Below are 13,948 nucleotides of genomic sequence, written 5' to 3'. Positions count from 1 at the left end.
GGTGGGAGGGGGGGAGGGGGAGCGCAGTTTCTGGCTCCTTCATCTCTGCACATCTAAGCGGGGTGGTGAGAAAGGGGAGCGGGCCTGCAGCTGAGGACCCATCCCCAGAGGTTCCGGTTCCTGGAATGTGTTCCTGGAAGGGACGAGGGCCCTGGTCCCGTTGTGAGAGAAGAGGAGAGGGGTGCCGGGGAGAAGGCACCCGACTGACAGCTGCAGGGGGCGGGCACTGACGCTGAGTCCCCCGCACCAGTCAGGCGTTTATGACCCCGGCTGGCTGACACAGGCCAAAGGACTCGGAACTTCAGGTGAGTTCAGAACCTTCCTTCTGCCCCAGGCCTGGACCACGGGGAAGCCCCAGTCCCATAGCTTCATGACAGAGAAGCATCATGAGAATGAGACCCCAAGAAGGGGCGGGACTGAGGTGCCCAGAGCTATAATCCCCGAGGGCCCATTCCTGCCCAGGTTCAATCCCTCGCCGGCCCCCTGACCTCCCTTGCCCCAGGACCAATCACGGTCGGCAAACCGGGGTTTCTGGTGACTGTCCCCAAGGAGTCCCACTCCAAGCCTTTCCCTGCTCAGGGCTACTGGAGATCTGAGGCCTTTTTCTTTGGGGGGTGGGTGGGGGGGTTACCCTTATTGCTCAGGTTCCTCTCAGGCCTCGACCCACGAGGTCTCCCCGTGTTTTGGCTCCCCTTCGCCACCCATATCTACTTCCCGACCATCACCTCTGCCTGCACCTACCTCTGGGCATCCCCTAACAGTCCACAGAGCCCTCAGCTGAGCTCCCAGCCCCCCCCCCCCCAGCCCCTGCGGAAGGCACTGCTGCCCACACGGTCCCTGAGGTTAAAACCACGGTGTCATGCTGTGGCCTTCACTCACCCACCACCCACCTCCACGCTGTCCCCTGCCACGACAGGGCTCCTTTCTTAGAAGCCTCCGGGGACCGTCAGCAGAAGCCAGGTGGGCCCTGTCTGGTTCGGTGGTTGCTCCGTTGCTCTCTGAGTGACGAGTGTGCTCTGCCCTGCCCTCTCCTGCTGGGCTGCTGGGCTGCAGAACTAGAAACAAAAGAGCCTCCCCCCACCCCACCCCCCAGCATCGAAAGCATTCCCTTCCCCCCCTGCCCCGTCTGGGTAGCGGTGCCAGTCAGGACAGAGCAGCACTCAGAGGCCAGCGGGAAGGCGGCCGTGGTGGAGCAGGCCTGGCCTCCTTTCCTTTGTAGAGGACACTCAGCCTCTGGTCCCAGCCACTCTCATGAGAAAAGGGACTATAAAAACGAGTCGGTATTGGTAACGGGCTTAGAACAAGGCCTGACTCTTCACGAGGGCTCAATACGTGTTTATCACCATCGTCATCTAAATGCTTGCAACCCCGGGAAGCCAGGCATACACTCCCATTTTACAGGTGAAAAAACAGGCGGGGAGGCGAGCCGCGTGCCCGCGTTTACGCAGCCTCAGCGGCGGAACAGGGGTTTGAACCGCAGTCTGTGGGAGGCTTGTGCTCTCAGCCACGGGGCATGCTTTCCAGTCTCCTCTGCGTGTGCACAGCGCGCGCGTGCACACACACACACGTGTACTGCTCCCGCGCCCTGCAGGAGGGCTGAATGGGACGGGAGGCTGCACCCCGACAAAGAGGCGGAGCCCCGGGGCTCCCCCTCCCCCAACCTCAGAGGCCTCCGGGCTGGGCTCCAGGGAGGCACGAGGCGCCACCTGGTGGTGATGGGGGTGAACGCCGCCCCTGTCCCCGCCGCGCGTCCGTTCGGCCAAGGCGTGCGGCGATCGCGCCGCGCGAGCGACGACGTCCGGAACGCGGAGTCACGCGCTGCGCCCTGCTCCGCTTCTCCGGGCCCGGGGAGATGAGGGGGAACCTCGCGTTGCCGTGCTCGGGCCGCCGGTGGTTTGAGGCAGGTATTGAGGCAGCAAGCTCATTTTGCTGAAAATATGTTGTATGTTCCCCCAGGCATCCGTTTCCTTTCTTAATTCCTGCGTGCGAGAGGCGCGTTGTGCCGGAGCCGCTGCCCCGCTCGGCTTGGTGCCGGCGGCTCAGCGCACGGCGGGCACCCAGCTGCACCCTGTGCCAGGCTGCCCTCCCCTCCCCTCCCCAGCGCACCCTGCAGCCGCCGCGCCGCCCCTCCACCTGGGCACTTGGCGGCCCCTTCCAACGGAGTCTGACCCCGAATCCACTTCCCGCCCAACCTTCCCGCTCCTGCTGCACTGTCTGCTTCAGTGCCGGCCGCCCCCCTGGGGGCAGAGCGAACACCTGCCTCTCTGTTCACTTCTCTCTTCTCAGCCACCATCCGCAGGTGTCGCCAAGCCTCGCTGTCTGTGTGACCGACAAGGGGTGGGGGTGGGGGGAGGCGAGTGTACAGGTTTCACTCGTTCATTCAGCACGTGCTGTCAAATGCCGCGGTCCTGAGCTCTGAGGATACGGCAGTGACCAACGTCCCTGCCCCCGGGATATTCTGGTGTGAGAGCGTGAGGGAGCAGATGACAGACACAAATAAGAAACGAGTCCACTCATAACCCTTGCACGGGCGTATGTGCTAGGAAGAGTAAGAAAGCAGAGCGGAGCCACGGTCCGCAGACCCCCAGGCGCCCCCTCACCTTCCTTAGGCTCCACCCCCCGCCGCATCAGCACCTGCTGCGCTCAGCCCCACGTGGCCTTCCTCTGGGCGAGTGACCCCCCGCAAGGACTCCTGCGCTCCCTCCTCGCACCCTGGATGTCCCACCGGGCGCCCTCCCATGTGGATTCCCCTCTCACCTGGCTGGAGGGTCCAATGCCTCATCTGGACACCGGGGCGTCTGCCGTGGGGCGAGGGGCTCCGTGGAGGGGCTGGCCTTGGTGGGATCCGGGACGGCTCAGCCGTGGCGGCAGGCCGGAGGGGAGAGGACAGGGGCCAGCTGTCCATGGGGCTGCGAGATACGACGTGGGAGCATGTGGACTCCGAGTTTTGTGTTTTTTTCCTGTTAGTCAGGAAGCAAGCTCATCCCCAGAGCGAGGAGCAGGGAGGAGATGCTGAGACTGGCAGGCAAGTGCTCCCAGGCGCTGGGGGGCCTGAGACAGCGCCCCCGGCTCTGCCGTCATGCGGCTGGGGGCAGACCCATCGGCGTGGCGTGGCTGCGCTCTTCTCTAGCGCTTTGGTCTGAGTGGTTCTGCACCCCGCCCCCACCCCATCCTGTTTCCTGCTGCCCCTGCTTCCCCCCACCCCCTGCCCCTGCCCCTGCCCCTGCCCCTGCCTGGGAGCTGCAGGGTCTCTGGGGGCAGGGACTGCAGGAGAGAAGCTGGCAGCCGAAGCTTCCTCCCTCCGTGAGCAGAGGCACAGGGAAGAGAGGCGGTGGAGGGAGGGCCTGTCGCCAGAAGCTCCGGGTCCAGCCACAGCCAGGCCAGCCCCCCATTTCCTCTGCCCAGGGCCTCTCCTGCCGAAGCTGGTGTGACAGTTTCTCTCGCTTGGCCACCTGGAGCATTTCAGTTGAAACTTCTGATTCCAGCGTCTTCCCTCTAATTCGACTGCCCTCTAGTCCCTGCCAGACCCTATTTCTATGAGTTCATTGTCCTACAGGTGTTAACTAGACAAAGACATAGAAAGCTCTGGAAAGGTCCTGAGTGAGAATGATTGTAACCAGTTTTCACCAAGTACAAGGCGCTGTTCTAAGCATCCTTCGTGTTAACTCACTCAGTTCTCACAATGGTCCTCTGTGTAGCCTCCATTACGGGTTCCATGGCACAGGTGAAAGGTGGAAGAACAGAGAGGGGTCTAAGGTGATGTGCTCACGTCTGGACAAGCTGGAGTCTGAAAGCAGACCCCCTTCCCCCCGGGGCCTGACATGGTCCGGAAACCGAGGGGGCCCCCAAGGCTGGATGGGAAGGGTGGAGTTCGTGCAGCATCAGCTACATAATGTGCAGGGTCCTGTGCAAAGTGAAAATGTGGGCCCCTGCTCAAAAATTAGAACGAATTTCAAACTGGCAGGGCATTAAACCAAGCGCGGGCCACTCAGGTCACACGCCCGTGAAGCCAGGATGGCAGAGAAGAGAGACAGGCAGGACCGGGACGGTCCGGGGCGGGTCGTAGCAGATGTCACGTTGTCGCCTTTGCCTTCTCACAGGCAACCTGCTCCCCAGCCTTCCAGGCTCAGCCCGCAGGGGCTCCGTCATCGGGGGGTGGCAAAACCTCCCGGGTCCTGAGATGGCCAGGCCGGAATGCGGGGGCAGGGGCAGCAGCCCTGTGACAGGCCCGAGTTGCAGATGGGGCTGCACCTTTTTTTCCTTCAGTACGACCCCCCTCTCTCCATACCCACTTCTCTGAACCCCAAATCCCCCAAACCCTGAGGGATTCCTGCATCAGGACTAGTGGCTCCCTCCCACTTCCTTCTTCCTCCCACGCTAGGCCATTGGCTCAGGGAGATGGCCCCCATCCCAAGGCACGGGGCTGGCGACGTTTAAAATGTGTGACAAATGTGTTCTGAACATCGCTTACACACATAGAACTCCCTCTAACTCACCCTCGCTCCCACCGACCCTGTAACTGAGACCGTCGTGCCCTCTTGGTCCACAACAGCGGGGGCGGGGGTGGGAAGGGGTGCTTACAAAAGTTATAAAGACAGAAAAGTGCGCCATCATTAGAAATCGTGGAGAAGAACTTTAATGGTGAGAGACAATGCCAGGATGTGAGACGAAAAGCAAACCTGCTGCTCCCTGGCCCCAGCGGGCTCTTCACACTGTTGTTGCCAGTCCCGATGAGAACCCCACAACGGGGGCATCAACACCCCCACTCGAGGAGACCCGGAGACACAAAGGCCTGATGGGATCTGAACTCAAATTCATCTGATGACACCGAGTTACAGCATCAACCACCCCGTGGACCCAGCTCTGTGACACCGCACGGCATCTAGAGCTCACCGCCCCTCGTCCCTGCAGGGGACCGCAGATCCACCATCCCTCACCAGCCCTCGGGGCCTGATGGGTTTCAGAATTTGGGGCGTTCAGATTGTAGAAAGCTAACAGACGCATGCCCCACATCATGGCCAGAATCAAACCCGTGAGCAGCTCTGCGGCAAACTGCATCTTTCACGCAAAGTGTGCATGTGTGTCGCGGGTGGAGATCGAGACTGTCGCTTCACAGCCGTTCGAGTCAGAGATTTTGCCAAGTGAGTTTGTCTCCAATAAACACTTTCTCTTCTCAGAGCTCTGGGGCTTCAGAATGCACAGTGAGGAAGGGATTGTGAATCTAGACACAAAACTGAGGCACATAATAAAGGGTCCAATTTGACATGGAAAGTGGCTGAGCTGGGATTTAAATCACGTGGAGCCATCAGCTCTGTGCTCACTGCCCGCCTCACCCCGGATCATAGCTACTATGTAACAAGCAGCCGTTCGTTACAGGTGTTTCACACCAAGCACCTTCACACTGCAGGCTGGTTTGATCTCACAGCATCCGGAAGAGATAGAAAACAGGTCCCAGTTTTTTCCAGGAAGAAACTGCGTCTCTGCAGAGTAATTAATTTATCCAAGGCGAGCGGGTCGGTAGCGAACTGGTAGAGGCAGGATGCCATCCCGTCCCACCTGCTCCCCGCGGGGCAGCTGGATTTCCTCTGAACAGTTCCCCTTGTGCTCTGGACACATACATACACGTATGACACACACACACGCACACACGTATATGTTACAAACTGTGAGTGCTCGTAAACACGGGTACCGAGCACGGGATATAGGAAACCCTCGCCTGCTTTCACGCCTTCCTAGTCTTATCCCCCGGGGAATTATTGCTAACAGTTCAGTTCGTTCGCGGCAGGGTGGGCTGTTGTAACCGAGGGTTCTGGTGCAGGATGACAACATGAGGCTTCTTGTTCAAAAAGTGTTGAGAATTCCAAGACGGCGACAGAAGAGCATTAACCCGAGGAGATCGTGGCACCTTTCCGAACATGGGGGCTGTGCCACTGCGTGTGGCACACCCAGGAGGCCACCCCTGCTTCTTGGTGCGTTTCTAAAAGTCGCTCACAAATACGTTCAGGCTTTCAAATATATGTAAAAAGGCAACCAACCGTATGCGTTATCCTGCAACTTGCTTTTCTCGTTTATGAAGAATAACAAGTAACACTGTGTACCAGGCACTTTACACGTTTATCTCATTTCCAGCGCCATCAGGTGGGTATGACAGGATACAGAATAAGCCGTCATTAGCCCCATTGTACAAATGGGGGGTGGGGCTGAGGCACAGAGAGGAGCAGTCCAGGGCCCCGGTGTGACTGGCAGACGGAGATTAGAAGACCGGCAGTTCGGATTGGAGACTGCCCTCCTCACTCATACCGCGCTGGCAGCAGTAATTACTGTAGATTGTGGGTGGCTTCCAGGTTCTCGACCTTCTGCCAGTAGCTGCCCGACAAGACACTGAATGGAGACGTGCCATGTTTATTTATTTAATGAGTCCCCCTGACAATGGACATACAGGTCGCTTCCAATTTCTTGATATTTACATAAACAACTCTGCAGTGACCCGCTTTGGTCCATTTCTGGATCAAAAAAAAAATGTTCTCTGGACCTGACTGCAAATAAAGACAAGGTCTCAGGGTGATAGTGTTTGGGCTAATGCAATGATTTTCAATCTTGGGTCTACAAAACTGGGATAACTTTAAAATTGTTTAACTTTATATTGAAATAGCTCATCTGTATGAGCTTGCTACGGCTGCCAAACAAACCAGCACATAGACTGGCATATTAAACAACAGGAATTTTATTTTCTCACAGTTCTAGAGGCTGGAAGTCCAAGACCAAGGTGTCGGCAGGTTCGATTTCTCCTGAGCTCTCTCTCCCTGGCTGGCAGATGGCCACCTTCTCTGTATGTCCTCCCTCACGCAGATTTTTCTGTGTGTGTGCACACCGCTGGTGCCTCTCTCTTCCTTCTTATAGGGACACCAGTCCTATTGAATTAAGGTTCCACCCTTATTACTTCCTTTAACTTTAATTACCTCCTGGAAAGGCCCATCTCCAAATACGATCATGTAGGGGGTAAGGGCTTCAACGTACAGACTATGGGGATGCAATTCCATCCCTAACATCCATATGTTCCTAAGTGTGCAGCTTGATAAGTTTTCACAAACTGTATTAACAGCAGATAGGTCAAGAAATAAAATGTTAGCAGCATCCAGAGGCCCCCCTCCCCCACAAAGGTCCCCTTCTAGGTACTTCTCAACCCCCCCCCCCCCAAAGAATAACCACGATTGCGATTCTAACCTGATAGATCATTTTTGTCTGATTTTGAACTTTTTATATAAATAAATATTTATGGATTCATTTGTGTCTGGCTTCTTTCATTCCACAGTATGCTGCGAGTTCATCCATGTTGTTGGGTATAGCAAAAGTCTGTGTATTTTGTTGCTGCGTAGATGTCTACATTTATCATGCTTTACGTAGCCTTCCCACCGTGGATGGACATGCAAGTCGTTTCTAGGTTTTGGTCCTGCAGCAATTGCAAGAGACGAATATGAACTGTACTAAATAAAGAGCTCTCAGCCTCTGAGAATCTAACAGTTGAAGGAATCAAACTTTAATGAGCTCCTACTATGTGCCAAGTATCTGCATGTAGATCATCGCACTTGGCTAGTTTTCCTTCCTCTGGGTCCGTGCAAGTGGTCTGCTTGGCTGTCTGGCCCAGTACTACCTACTGTTCTGCGTTTATCTGTTTCCACGTATTTCCCCTTTGCCCAGCTAAACTGATCCATCGGGGTCTCTGGGGGTGGGAACCAGCGCCAGTAGGTTCTAAAGTTCCCGGAGGATTCCAATATCCTGCTAAGGTTGCAAACCAGTGATTTCAACTCAAAATTTTAGAGCCATGTGTTAACGAGGCCAGCCAGTTCCATGGGCCTGTGGGCGTGGCTTGGGCGATTTTGGCTGGCCCTGCTTCAGGCAGCTGGTTGCAAAAACCAGACCGGGGCCAGAAGGAAGACTGGGGTGGGCCAGGGGGTGGAAAGTAGGTGCCGCCTCCGGGAAGCGCCCTCCGAGGCCCTTACTGACACAGAGAGGGGCTTGAGAGCAGATCAGGGCACTGTACCCCCGGAAGCCTGCCAAAGACGGAGATTCATGGGTTCCTCCCCAGACCTAAGGTGAGATTTCTAATGAGTCCTGTGCACATGCAAGTTTGAAAAACATGGATTTAAAAAGCAGGCTAGTTCAGAATATGGGATCCAGAGTGGCAAGCCACTGTCCCGTGTTCCTGTGGGGAGAGGGGGTGCCTCAGACTCCTCATTTGTCAAATGACTCTGACGATCTCTAAGGCTTTTTCCAGCAAGACCGACTGGTGCAGCCGAGTCCAAGTTGGTTACAGGCAGACAGCTTCTGACTCACTGTTAAGTGCTATGTTAACACCTGAAAAAAGACGACACTACTTTCAAAAAGGCTGCCTTGGGCTGGTGGTGTGTTTCTAATGATGATTTGGGAACCAAGATAAAGAGTGGAGAAAATTATCAGGGGGAAAATGCCTACAAAAAGTAGTTAAGGCAATTGTCCCATTAGGCAGTGTTATTGTAATGCTTAGGATTATCCAAGTTGCGTAATATATTTTTAAAATAAACTTTTTAGCCTACAGCCATGCTACCCTGAACAAGCCCAATCCTGTCTGATCTTGGAAGCTATGCAGATTCGAGCCTGGTTAGTACTTGGATGGGAGACCACCTAGGAAGACCAGGTACTGTAGGTGTAAAAAAAATAAAATAAAATAAATAAGGGATTGTAAGCTGACAAGGTCCTTGCAATGTATGAAGTCAACCAAGGGTTGCCTTGCCAAATAAACAAACAAACAAACAGACTTTTTACTTAGCATAGTTTTAGATTTACAGAAGAGCACAGAGAGTTCTTGCATCCCCCACATCTAGTTCCCCCTGTTGCTACCATGTCACATTATTGTGGCATTTGTCACAATGAATGAACCGGTATCACTATTAGCAAAACTCCATAACAAAGTCTTGTTTTTACGGAGGAAGGTAGTTTGGGAATCCATACTAACTGCGTGGGGTCCAGGGATTTTTGCAGGGTGAAAGTTCAACAAAATGTGTCTAGAAGCAACTTTAGGCTGCTTACTGTTTACTCAGCACAGAAGTAGCACATAAAAAGGGACCTGCTTGCTGGGTCTCTTCCCGTATCACTCCACTGTGCCAGGGGTCACTCAGGGACATGTGTACAAGCCTTTTTGTAAAGTCATCGGCAAATGCAGTGAGTATTTTGGCAGGTTTTAGTGAAGGGGCCAAATAGCAATGAAATACTGTAGCCAACTGCCCCCTTTACTATTTAAAAGGTAAAAAGAGAGAGAGAGATCTTGTCCCCCAAACCCGATCACAGTGAATTTGGAAGCCGCAAGTTCATGACAATCTATCGAGATCTCTGAATGAAAAGAAAACCAAATTTCCAGACAAAACCCCAGCTCAGCAAAGCTCTCAGCAGCTGCTGGGGAGACTCAAGGTCATAGAATGAGTGCCCTGACCCAGGACCAGAGTTCTGTGCTAGATCTTGCCATAAAACTGGCTTCCCACCTAGCAGTTCTTGGAAATGTCTTGGCGACAAGGTTTGCATGCTCCGGCCATGCAGCCTGGAGTTGTGCTAATGCGTGTCACTTGGATGGATTAGTTTGGAAATACCCACAAGGATTAGAAGGAAGAGTTAAATTCATTTAGAGAAATTTCTATACAAGGCACCGAGTGGCGCCATCCGCGTGCCCCCACCTCGGTCACGCAGGCAGTGAGGGACCCCTGCATATTTACTCATCTATCAGTTTTCACACACGGTTCAAGCCAAGCACCAAATATCTAACACGGTTACATAGAGGAGAACAAACGCATTAAATGCGGCTACGTGCGTGGATCTCGGTCTCAGATCTTTCTTGGTTCTCCAAAAATTGAACAACTTTTAGTCGAAAACCAAAAAACAAAAAGCAAAAACGGCGGAAAACTCTTTCCACCTTCAGAGTTGAGGGGCACAACGAAAGGACCCCAATCGATTTCCACCCGCACCCTCAGCCCTGAGCAGCTAGCTGGGCCGGTGAGCGCGCCGAGGGGGTAGACGGACCCACAGACAGCACACCCCAAACTGCCTCTGTAAACTCGAAGCGCGAAGCGGAGGCGGCACCGTGTCTGCCCCAGGGGACTCTTCCTTTGGCACCGCGTATGCTCTCTCTGGGCGGCGAGGGCGGCGCCCACACTCGGCATCGGGGCGGTTGTCGGACCTGCCCAGACCTGCCTCCGGGAGAGCGGCCGCCTCTGCCCACGAGCGGCTCCTTAGCGTGCTCAGTATTCGGTTTTAGGGCCAGGACCAACATCGCACCGGTCAGCGGCAGCTCATCCTGCAGGTCCAAAGCCAGCGGCTCCGCCCACCGCCGCCCCCTGCCTGACCCCACCCCCGAGTCGGAGGCTCCACCCCTGCGACGAGGCCACGCCCAACACCCCCCACCTCCACCCCGCGCGCGCGTTCACCACCCCCCGACCCGCCGCGGACCTGTTGTCTCCACTCGCCCCTCCTTTTCGCTCCCCCCGGATCCAGCCTCACCCCCTTGCCTTTGTTGGGGTCCCGGCAGGGGCAGGTCGGTGGGGCCAGGCCAGGCAGGACGTTAGCAAATGCCCTTCCTTCCTCTCCCTCTGCGAGACTCTCCCCTCCCCGCCCCCTGCCCAGTCTTAAACCTCATGGCCGGCTCCCCTGAGTGTGGGTTCCCCCAAACGGATCCACAAAGACAAAAGTGCGTATATCAGACCCGTTCCCTAGTGACTCCCAGTATGAGATTGGAAGCTGGCTCCCACCGGGGGTCACCCTCACTGGCCTTCACAGGGGGCCCTCCAGCGTCCAGGTTTGGCTCATAGGACGGGGGCTGGGGGGTGGCGGGAGTGGTGTCAAAGCTTGTGTCACGCGGGTCTTTGCAAGCTAAAGTGCTACAAACCTACAAGACTCCTTCTCCGGGGATCAGCCCCCCCCCGCCCCCCCATTCCAGGGGTGTGGATTTTCAGGGCGGGAGGGGGGCTGGATGCCTCCTGGCCTCTGCTGTCCTGTACAATTTTCTCTTATACAATTTTCTCTTACGATAGTAACTTGTGACTGTTCCTTTAATCCTGTCTAACGGACATTTCATTCATTCGAAAATATTTAATGAGCCTCAACTGGGAGCCAAGGTTTCCTCCCTGGTGGAAGTTACGTTCTAAATGGGAAGGCAGCTGAGCCAAGTAATCCGAGGGGACAGCCACTTCTTGCGGTTGAATGGAGGCAGTTGTAGGATATTGAGAGAATAACAGGGAAGCCATTCAGGCCACTCATAGGCGATGGCCTTTCCGTGGGACCTGAAGCTGTGCAGTTCAGGGAGGAGGGCTCCTGGCAGGTGCACAGCGGAAGCTGTCAGTCCCATTACCTCTCTCCAAAGCACTCAGTGCGCATGCTCAATGCTGAATTTTAAGACCTGTTCTCCCCGTGCCCTGTTTCTAGTTTCCCCGGATCAGAAAGGGACCCCTCCATGCAGCCAACAGTGCACATACAAACCCAGAGGTCGACCTGGACACCCCTTCTGCCCCCACCTCCAATCACCGAGTCCTGCAGGTTGTCCCTGGAACCCGATGGTGTTAACTCTGCTTCCACGCTGTCCTGGAGGCCATTTCTCTCCCCAGAATGGTGGAGCAGCCCCCCGCCGGCTCTCTGCTTTCCTTTGTGTGCGTCCAACCCAGATTCACATTCTGCTGCTGATTGATCCTTTAAAAATGCACATTTGCTCCTGACATGATCTTGCTTAAACTGGACACCGGCTTTCTGTCTGTTGTTAGAATGAAATCTACACTCTGTCATGCACCCTACATGGGCGGTCCCCGCTCTCCTCCTGGGCTCATCTCAAACCACTTACACCCTCCCTCCCTGGGTTCTTGACACACTAACTTTCCACTTCCCTGCAAGCTGGCCCCTGGGCTTTTGCACGAGCACTTACTCCCATTCACAGTGATCTCCATCTTGCCTTCGAGTTTCATCTCCAACCTGACTAGTCACATCAAGGTGCCGTGTCCCACCGCTTCAGGGCCCTTTTGGTGTGGTCACGTGATGACTGTGTGCTCATCTAAGGCTGCCTCTGGCCCTGCGGGTCAGGGGCATCTCCCCTTTGCTCCCCTTTGTAGCCCTGTGAACCTAGCACAGCCTGGCCCGTGCTCGGGGCACGAACGTGGCTGGCAATAGAGGAATGAAAGAGCGTGCGTGCGCCGGGAACCACGGCTCCCTCCCTTCCTTCACTGACCCCGCTCGCTCTCACCGGGTGGACGGGTGGACGGGCAGGATGCACACATCCAAAGCCAGTGAAAGCGCAGACAACCCCACGCTGGCCCAGAAGCCGAGCTGGTTGCACCCAGCCCTCCAGGGACTGAGAACAGCTTTCTCTACGTCTACGCCTGGTAGCAAATGTCTTCAGGGTTGCTCTTAGGAAGAGGCACTTCGCAGTGGTGCAGTCACTCCAGGCCCCCGGACGCCCCCTAACAAGAGGTTTCTGCCTCTGATCACCTCTCAGAAAGGCTGGGAGACCACATGGGTCCTTCCTCTCCCATAGCAGGGAGCGGCCAGGGCATCGCAGGGCTCGTTGGTAAGGAGGATGACATGCTAGCAGTGGTCCTCAAACCTTCTGACATAAAACTCAGGCGAAGCCCAGCATAGGAAAACTGCGCCTCTCTGCCAGGAGGTGGGTGGGTGCCAGGCTCCCTGCTGGCCTCCCCCCACCACCCCGCAAGCTCCTCCCGGAAGCCTGGGTGAAAACCACCTTTACAAGTCTGACTAGAGCCTGGATCTTCTGATCATCCTTCCTCTCCCCACCCCCGCCCCCCGCAAGCTCTCTGGGATTGAGGGCAGGCTTCCCAAGCAAGTCAGCTCAGGATTTTTGATAAAAAAAACTAGATCATTTTCTGTATCTTCCCAGAATGCAACTAGGCAATGAATAGTGCAAGCTTTAGAATCTCGATAAGCCTTTGATAGAACGATTCAACTCTCAAGAATTATCCTAAAGGCCTTAAACACAGAAATGCATAAGACATAGGGACCTACAGAGATGTTCTGTCTGTCCCTGTTATAAAGGCAGAACGGACGGGTCTGGGTATTCGGCAGAGAGGGAAGGCAGGCGGCCTTTAAGAGGGATGAGAACGCACTTATGGACATGGAACAGGTAAAATAAAGTGACAAAATGCTATGTACAGAAAAATCCCAATTTTTTTTTTGTAAACCCCCCCCCCCCATGTATATAGATATGTAGAAAAAAAAAGACTGTGTAGGTACCAATATTCAATTGTGAGATTATGGGACATTTTCTTTTTTGCTCACTTGTATTTTTGGGTTTTCTATAATAAATATTGCCCTTTCATGAAAACGACAGATGACATTAGTCATGTAATATAAACTAAAGAAAGAAAAAAATCCCACCTAGCAACCACACACAGCGATTAGGGGTTTTGTAGGGTCCCCCAATTTGGTTCCCTCCTCAGTGTCGGGCTGGGCGCGGGAGGGGGAACCCTGGACAAGGGGACAGGCAGGTGACTTGTGGGAGCCACAGGTTCTTCCTTGGCACGTACTTTGCCGGGGTGCAAAAAAAAATTGTTTCCAAGTGGGTTCTCTGTGGCCCCCAGAGGTCATGGCCTCAGGGGACATCATAAGGACCCAAGGTCAGCGAACTCAGAGGTGTGTTTGTGGCTCCGCCTGCGGGCAGCTTGGTCCTGCTTCCCAGAGGGCCAGCTTCTAGCAGAGTGACCATCTGCCCCCTCCTGCCTGCCCTTCAGCCAACTACCCACCATCCTCCCAGGGTACCCTGGGCCAGAATGAGGCGCTCACATTTATTGGGGCTCCTTCTGCACTGTGTTGTGATTTAATCATCCCCTCCTCGGCCCTGGAGGGTGGGCCTGTGGCTTCAGAGTCAAACTGAAGCCCACAGAAATGCAGACAGCCTGAGCACGGAACTTGTGCTTCTGACACA

The 13,948-nt window shown here is 55.0% G+C and overlaps 1 pseudogene; it reads left to right on the top strand.

Annotated features, from left to right (window-relative positions):
- The first annotated feature begins 8,567 nt into the window (after positions 1-8,567).
- LOC118605341 lies at positions 8,568-8,686 on the top strand (annotated as a pseudogene).
- The last annotated feature ends 5,262 nt before the right edge of the window (positions 8,687-13,948 follow it).

Source organism: Rousettus aegyptiacus, unplaced genomic scaffold (genome assembly GCF_014176215.1).
Source record: "Rousettus aegyptiacus isolate mRouAeg1 unplaced genomic scaffold, mRouAeg1.p scaffold_m13_p_1, whole genome shotgun sequence".
Classification (NCBI taxonomy): domain Eukaryota; kingdom Metazoa; phylum Chordata; class Mammalia; order Chiroptera; family Pteropodidae; genus Rousettus; species Rousettus aegyptiacus.
Note: the sequence above shows the minus strand (reverse complement) of the source record. Positions and strands in the feature narration are given on the sequence as shown.